The sequence below is a fragment of the Scyliorhinus torazame genome, chromosome 21 (assembly GCF_047496885.1).
Source record: "Scyliorhinus torazame isolate Kashiwa2021f chromosome 21, sScyTor2.1, whole genome shotgun sequence".
Taxonomy (NCBI): Eukaryota; Metazoa; Chordata; class Chondrichthyes; order Carcharhiniformes; family Scyliorhinidae; genus Scyliorhinus; species Scyliorhinus torazame.
Genome location: NC_092727.1, coordinates 129,911,013 through 129,919,800, shown reverse-complemented (window position 1 = coordinate 129,919,800; position 8,788 = coordinate 129,911,013).

The window sequence follows — 8,788 nt, the reverse complement described above, 5'->3', positions numbered from 1 at the left end:
CAGGCTGATAATCAGTCTGTTTGGCCATGTTTCAGTGACCGTCAAGTCCTGATGTGGGACTTGAACCTGGAACGAGGTAGAGGCACTACCACTGCACCACAGGATCTCCTAAACCTAATGCCCATGCTGCCCAAACATCTATTGACCTCTCTCTCGAATGTCCTCCAGCATTAAACATCCACAGCTGTCTGGGATAAAGAACTCCAAAGATTCACACCCCTCAGCATAAAGTAACTTCATTGCTATGTTAATGTAAGCCTACTTGTAACACTAATAAAAATGATTAATTATTATTAAAGAAATTTCTCCGACTCAGCTTATTGGGTACTACACAATTGTAAATGAATTACAAAGCTTTGATCCTTGGGTATTCCATATAGTGGGAGTGAACATGATGGAAACGTAAAGAATTGCAGGAGTAAGCAATTTGACTGCACTACCAATTAAGATGATCATGAAAGGATACTGCAGATCAGTCCACGCTATCCACTACCCCCTCTATCCACTACCCCATGCTATCCCTAACTCCTTTACTTCCTTTGGGAAACAACATTCAATGGATCTTTCATGTAGGGGCTGGTTTAGCACAGTGGGCTAAGACAGCTGGCTTGTAATGCAGAACAAAGCCAGCAGCGCGGGTTCAATTCCCGTCCCAGCCTCCCCAAATAAGCGCCCGGCTTGGGTCACTGTCTGTGCGGATTCTGCATGTTCTCTCCGTGTCTGCGTGGGTTTCCTCCGGGTGCTCCGGTTTCCTCCCACGGTCCAAAGATGTGCAGGTTAGGTGGATTGGCTATGCTAAATTGTCCTTAGTGTCCAAAAAGGTTAGGTGGGGTTACGGGATAGGGTGCTCTTTCCAAGCGCCGGTGCAGACTCAATGGGCTGAACGGCCTCCTTCTGCACTGTAGATTCTGTGATTCTATAAGGCCAGCATTTATTGCCCATCCCTAATTGCCCCTTGAGAAGGTGGTAGTGAGCTGCCTTCTTGAACCGCTGCAGTCCGTGTGTTGTAGGTACACCCACTGTGCTGTTAGGGAGTTCTAGGGTTTAAACTAGTGACAGTGAAGCAATGGCAATCTATTTCCAAGTGAGGACTGAATGATGTTTGGAGGGGAACATCCAGGTGGTGATGTTCCCATACATCTGCTGCTCTTGTCCTTCTAGATGGTGGATGTCACAGGTTTAGAAGGTGCTGTCGAAGGAGCCTTTCTGCATTACATCTGGTAGATGTTACGCATGGCTGTTACCATGGCGGTTCCCGCACCAGCCTCCCCGAACAGGTGCCGGAATGTGGCAACTAGGGGCTTTTCACAGTAACTTAATTTAAAGCCTATTTGTGACAATAAGCGATTTATTTCATTTCATTTTTTTGTTACAGTTCATCAGCAGTGAAGGGAGTGAATGTTTTAGGTGATGGATGGGGTGTCAATCACGCGGGATGGTGCCGAGCTTCTTGAGTGTTGTTGGAGCTGCACTCATCCATGCAAGTGGAGAGTATTCCATCACACTCCTGACTTGTGCCTTGTAGATGGTAGACAGGCTTTGGGGAGTCAGGAGGCGAGTTACTCGCTGCAGAATTCGCAGCCTCTGGCTTGCTCTTGTAGCCAGTTTTTATATGGTGGGTTCAGTTCAGTTATGGTTAATAGTAACCTTGAGGTTGATAACTTAATTTGTGATTAATGTATAAGGACATCTTTTAATTATTTAAAGCTGAATTATAAATGTTAAAATGTTATTCAAACTCTGATATCTTTAATGCGACAACCAAGTTTTACTTTTGTAGCATTGGCATCGAAATAGACTCAGTGAATAAAATGACTAATTGCGATTAACCCAAAAAGACCAGGTTATATCTTTTAATCTACACCACAGTTCAATTACACTGCCTTGACAATATTCCGGCAATAGTACTGAAGACTTGTGCTCCAGAACTGGCCACACCCCTAGACAAGCTGTTTCCAGTAAAGCTACAACACTAGCTTCTATGCAGCAATGTGGAAAATTGCCCAGGTGTATCCTGTACACAAGAAACAAGAAACAGGAGCACAGTGGGTAGCACTGTTGCTTCACAGCTCCAGGGTCCCAGGTTCAATCCACGGTTTCGGTCACTGTCTGTGTGGAGTCTGCATGTTCTCCCAGTGTTTGCATGGGTTTCCTCCGGGTGCTCCGGTTTCCTCCCACAAGTCCCGAAAGACGTGCTGTTACGTGAATTGGACATTCTGAATTCTCCCTCAGTGTACCCAAACAGGCGCCGGAATGTGGCGACGAGGGGATTTTCACAGTAACATCATTGCAGTGTTAATATAAGCCTACTTGTGACAATAAAGATTATTATTACAATAAATTAATTGATACGAGCAATAGAGAATCAACAGCTTCAGCTCTGGACAAGTAAATTGGTTAGACAACCATTTAATTTGATCTTCAGGAGCACCCGGAGGAAACCCACGCAGACACGGGGAGAACGTACAGACTCCACACAGACAGTGACCCAAACGGGAATCGAACCTGGGTCCCCGGTGCTATGAAAAAACAGTGCAAACCACTGTGTTACCGTGCCGCCCAAATCACTGGCAAGCTGCATGGTGAATATCTAGCCCCCCTACTTCAATTGGAACTCCGTGTGTCATCTGGTCAGTTGGGGGAGTGAGGTACACTCTAGTTGAATAGCTGTGAAACTCCCAGAACAGTTTGCAATCCTCAGAAACCTAGGAAAGTACAGGACCATCCAAGCAGTTACTGCCCATTTGTAAATTGGCAAAAGAATATCCTGCACAATTACATTTTCAATGTAAGAATGACATGAAACAGCAGTAAAAGGATTTTGTATTGGCTGTGCATCTGTTGGATAATTCACAGGGAAGAGGCTCAGTGAAATAGTCTGACAACATCCAACACTATAACATGCTACACAAATCTTTCCAGCAATCCCACTTTAATTGTGAATGGTTAGCTCAGCCTTGTGGACCGAGGAATGACAAATTTGTGCCAAATTATTGACAGTTTTGTGTCCAAGGAACCTCACACACAGGACGGGTATAGGATCATTAGTCAGTCAGGCTGCTGAATAAAGCTCAGCTGTTGAATTGTAGCTCATCTAACTCATTCCACCACAACAGAATTTAAAACATGATTATTTACAACTCCCATTTTTTCTCTTTTCCTCCTCTCATCTTCGTATGGTGATGAGCTCAGAGAGTGAGCCTGGAGACATTAATTGGTGATGAGCTCAGAGAGTGAGCCTGGAGACGTTAATTGAGCAGAGAATCGCAGGTCTGGGCACTGCAAGAAAAATTTTGCCGTAATCATTTATGCCTTTAGTTAATTCAGGTATCAGCCTTGACTCAGTCATAACAATCTCACTTTATTCAAAGGTCCTGAGTTCAAGCCCCACTCTCGGACTCGAGTATATAATCTTGTCTGACACCTCTACGCAGTATAAAGGGATTGCTGCACTGTTGGAGATTCAGTTGAGAAATTAAACCAAGGTCATATCTACCTTTCAGGTGGATGTACATCCTATGCCACTTCAAAGAGCAGGGTAGTTCTTGGTGTCCTGACAAACATTTAGCTCCATTAAGGCCTCCTCCTGTTCCTATCTTCTATGTATCTCAGTTTACTCCATTGAACAAAAAGAAATTATGTTGGTTTTGCTGTTTGTGGTTTTCGCTGTGTTTAAATTGGATGCCACGATGTCTGCTCCAATGACAACATTTTAAAGTAATTCATGGGCTGGGAGGAATTTGAGGTACCCTCAGCACATGCAAGTTTGTATTTAATTCCAGTTTCCTTCTGCTTGTTCTCCCTTGGCATCGAGTCGTCCAGAAGACAGGAGACTTGCTCACTATCTCCTCATACTAGAGAATAGCCTACTCTGTTTCTCACAACCTTCCGTACTGAGACACAGCTAAACCCAGATACCCGAGGCTCCTGAACACAGGCAGCAAAATGAGATCCCAGATCGGTGCTACACCATCACTTTTGAAAAGGCTTTTGTAACTTTTGAGCTTGATCTTAAGAAGGGCTGTCGAGGCGATGCTTGCCCAAGGACAGTGAGATAAAGGAATACAAATGAAACTGCAGATTTGCAGTGTATATAGTTAGTAAAAAGCATGAGGGATCCAGAGCAAATAAAGGATACCACAGGGACAACCAATGCAAAAAAAAAAAACAATTGCATGTAGGGTAATTTGCCATTTTGTTTCAGAGCGGCTTGCATCTAAATTTACTATTTTTTGGCAAACATTCATTTTGGAAAAGAAGCGATTTTCTCGTCGAGTTAAGCATTTTGAGTAATTTGCCGTTTGTTTTCAGAGCGGCTTCCATCAAAATTGACTACTTTTTGCCAAACATTCATTTTGGAAAAAAAGTGATTTTTCTCGGTGAATTAAACATTTTGATAGATAGATAGACAGACAGACAGACAAACAGATAGATAGATAGATCATTAGATTGATAGATAGAGAAATAGAATGATAGATAAATAGTAATGCATTTTGAAAGGTCTAATGCAGGTAGGGAATATACAGTGAATGGTAGAACCCTCAAGAGTATTGACAGTCAAAGAGATCTAGGAGTACAGGTCCACAGGTCACTGAAAGGGGCAACACAGGTGGAGAAGGTTGTCAAGAAGGCATACGGCATGCTTGCCTTGATTGGCCGGGGCATTGAGTATAGAAACTGGCAAGTCATGTTGCAGCTGTATAGAACCTTAGTTAGGCCACACTTGGAGTATAGTGTTCAATTCTGGTCGCCACACTACCAGAAGGATGTGGAGGCTTTAGAGAGGGTGCAGAAGAGATTTACCAGAATGTTGCCTGGTATGGAGGGCATTAGCTATGAGAAGCGGTTGAATAAACTCGGTTTGTTCTCACTGGAACAAAGGAGGTTGAGGGGAGTCCTGATAGAGGTCTACAAAATTATGAGGGGCATAGACAGAGTGGATAGTCAGAGGCTTTTTTCCATGGTAGAGGGGTCAATTACTAGGGGGGCATAGGTTTAAGGTGCGAGGGGCAAGGTTTAGAGGATATGTACGAGGCAAGTTTTTTTTACACAGAGGGTAGTGGGTGCCTGGAACTCGCTGCCGGAGGAGGTGGTGGAAGCTGGGACGATAGTGACATTTAAGGGGCATCTTGACAAATACAAGATTGGGGGGGGGGGGGTGGAGCCCACCTGGGGATGTTACCTTTTCACCTTGCCAGATCCAGCTTTCATTATCTGTTATTACGGGTGGCCCACCAATTGAACCTCGCTTCATAAGTTAAATTATACTAGTCTGGTTAATGAGGTCAAATCTGACTTACAGAAGTGGGATACCCTCCTTGGCGGACAGGGTTCAGACTATGGAAATTAATCTGCTCCCGAGATTTTTATTTATTGTTCAGTGACTCCCCACTTTTTTCCCCCCAAGTCCTTTTTTGTCAGAATGAACAAATTAATGTCCTCTTTCATTTGGACAGGCTAGGCTCCAAGGGTCTGGAGGGCGTTCCTCCAGAGACATAGACAGGAGGTTTAGCTTTACCAATTTATTATTATATTAGCGGGCAGTCAATATTGAGAACGTACTGGGGTGATTTAGTGATCCGGGTTCTGTATGGGAACAAATGGAGGTGAGTTCCTGTAAGGGTTCCAGCCTCTGTGCATTAGTAACTGCATCATTGCCATTCTCTCTGGCAAGATGTTCTTTGAATCCGGTAGTGGTGTCCACCCTGACAATTTGGAAGCAGTCCAGACAGCATTTTAAACTTAGCTCCATGTCTTTGCTGGCCCCTATCTGCAATAGTCACCTCTTTTGCCAGCGGGTTTGGACTCGACGTTTAAGTCATGGGAGTATAAGGGTTTTAGAGGTTTGGGGACTTGTTTGTAGAGGGAAGGTTTGCCAGCTTTAAGGAGCGGTGGCAAAAGTTTCAACTTCCCTGGTTCCAATCGGTTTAGATATTTTCAGATTCGCGATTTTTCGTGTAAGGCTTTTCCCTCGGCACCATCCTCCTCCCTGTTGAAGATTTTGTCTTCATCCAGGTCTGGTGGGGAGAGCATTTAGTCTATTTATGGTCATTCCTATCAGTGGCGTTAGCTCTGATGACTTCTAGATTTTGATGTGAACCACAAGCTGTTTCTTATATTGACCGAATGACCACACAACTAATGTATTAGTTCAAAGACAGTTTATTAATAACACAAGACTTATTTCTGTATGCAATAATACACGCGGCTTCGCACTAAACTAGACCTAATAACTATGATGACCTTTACTTAACTTCGGGGTGACCGGCTCTGTGAGGGAGATAAGACCTTTATCTGTGTCCACGTGGGTCGGTTGGAAGTCTTCAGGTTCGTCTCAGCTGGGCTCGTCCTTCAGGTAGCGACCGCGGGTCCTTGAACTTGGCTGGTTAATATGCTGCAATTGGTCGCACACAGGCCGGTCCAAAAGAGACCGACCTCTCGGTTTGCAGTTCTTCTTATCCCCCTGGGCTTTCGCACCCTTTGGGGCGGTCCTATCTCCAGCTGCAATGGATCGATAGGGTTTCGTTCACCCTCATTGATCCTGGCCAATTAGGGGGCGGATACCTCGGTGGGTCCGAGCTACGTAGGCACTTAGGCCTTTCCAAATAAGGGGAAGTGGCACCAGTTAGTCTGCTACTGCTGTAACTCCTTGATTCAAACTCTATTGTCCTGGGGGAAATGGTGATTGACTCTTAACAGATACAAGTTTCAGTCAGGTCTGGCTTCTTTGCATAATACACAGAGGCTGTGTACCTGTCTGTGTCCAAGCTGACCACAATTCTCATAGTCCTTTGCAGGTGGCCATTTTAGATGGCTGCAGCTCCATTGGATAAAGGTGCAATGGGAGGGGAATTGAGTCCTACTCTGGATGATGTGGTGCGGAGCGAGGCTCTTTGCAGAGTCAACTCCATGTCCTCTTGCACTCGGCTTAGTCTGAATCAATTTAGGTGGTGCACAGGGTTCATTTAACAAAAGTGAGGAGCGTTTCTTTCTCGGGTGGAGGACAGGTGTGAGCATTGTTCTCAGGGGCTGGCTAACCACACTCAAATGTTCTTGCGTTGTCCCAAGTCAGTAAGCTTCTGGGTCTTGTTCTTTAACACCATGTCAGAGGTACTAAGTGTCAATCTGGAACCATGTCAGTTGGTGGACATTTTCAGATATCAGACTCGCTGGTACTGCAGACAGAGTGAAGGCGGATGTCCTCCTCGGGCCTTGTTAATAGCCCGGAGATGAGTTTTGCTCGGGTGGAGATCTTCTGCTCCATCCAGTGCCTTGGTTTGGTTGGGTAACCTCATGTCATTCTTACATTTGGAAAAGGTCAAGTACACCATTAGGGAATCAGTAGAAGGGTTCTACCCAAGATGGCAGCCATTCATTTCCTTTTTTTAAAGAGCTTGTCACTGTGGGTTGTTAAAGGGTTTAGTTTAATGTTGGAGGTTTAAGTTAATTAGGATTCTTGATTGTTTGTGTTTGTTTTGCATTTTGTAACTTGAATTAACTTTTATATTATTTTGTTTATAATGAAAGTTTTTCGATGAAAATATTTTTTGAAAATTAAGCTTACAACTAGGCACTTCATGAAACCTGCAGCAATCAGCATGGTTTTTTGAAGTTATTTCCAGAAAGCATTTAATAAAGTGCCACATAAGATTATTGCGCAAAATGGGAGCTTGTGATGCAGGGTGTAACATATCAGCATGGATAGAAAATAGACTGTCAGAAATAGAGGATGCTTAAATGACTGGCAGAATGTGGAGTCCGACACTGGTCTGAGCGGCTTATTCTTTTTTTCACTATTTATATCAGTTACTTAGATGGGGCAAAGACATGGTAGCTAATGAGTACGAGTCATAAAATGTTACTATGCAGGTACAGCACATAATTAAGGTGAATAGAATGCTAGCCTTTATTTTGAGAAATTGAACAGAATGTTAAGGATGCCATGTTGCAGTTACATTGGTGAGACCACATCAGGAATACTCGGTGTAGTTTTGGTTCCTTATTTAAGGAAGAATTAGCCCACATTTGTCTTTGCTACCTCTTTCCTTTTTACATACCTATTATTCCATTCTTGTTTCTCACTTAGAACATAGAACATAGAACAATACAGCGCAGTACAGGCGCACGATGTTGCACCGAAACAAAAGCCATCCAACCTACACTATGCCATTATCATCCATATGTTTATCCAATAAACTTTTAAATGCCCTCAATGTTGGCGAGTTCACCACTGTAGCAGGTAGGGCATTCCACGGCCTCACTACTCTTTGCGTAAAGAACCTACCTCTGACCTCTGTCCTATATCTATTACCCCTCAGTTTAAAGCTATGTCCCCTCGTGCCAGCCATATCCATCCACGGGAGAAGGCTCTCACTGTCCACCCTATCCAACCCCCTGATCATTTTGTATGCCTCTATTAAGTCTCCTCTTAACCTTCTTCTCTCCAACGAAAACAACCTCAAGTCCATCAGCCTTTCCTCATAAGATTTTCCCTCCATACCAGGCAACATCCTGGTAAATCTCTTCTGCACCCGCTCCAAAGCCTCCACGTCCTTCCTATAATGCGGTGACCAGAACTGTACGCAATACTCCAAATGCGGCCGTACCAGAGTTCTGTACAGCTGCAACATGACCTCCCGACTCCGGAACTCAATCCCTCTACCAATAAAGGCCAACACTCCATAGGCCTTCTTCACAACCCTATCAACCTGGGTGGCAACTTTCAGGGATCTATGTACATGGACACCTAGATCCCTCTGCTCATCCACACTTTCAAGAACTTTACCAT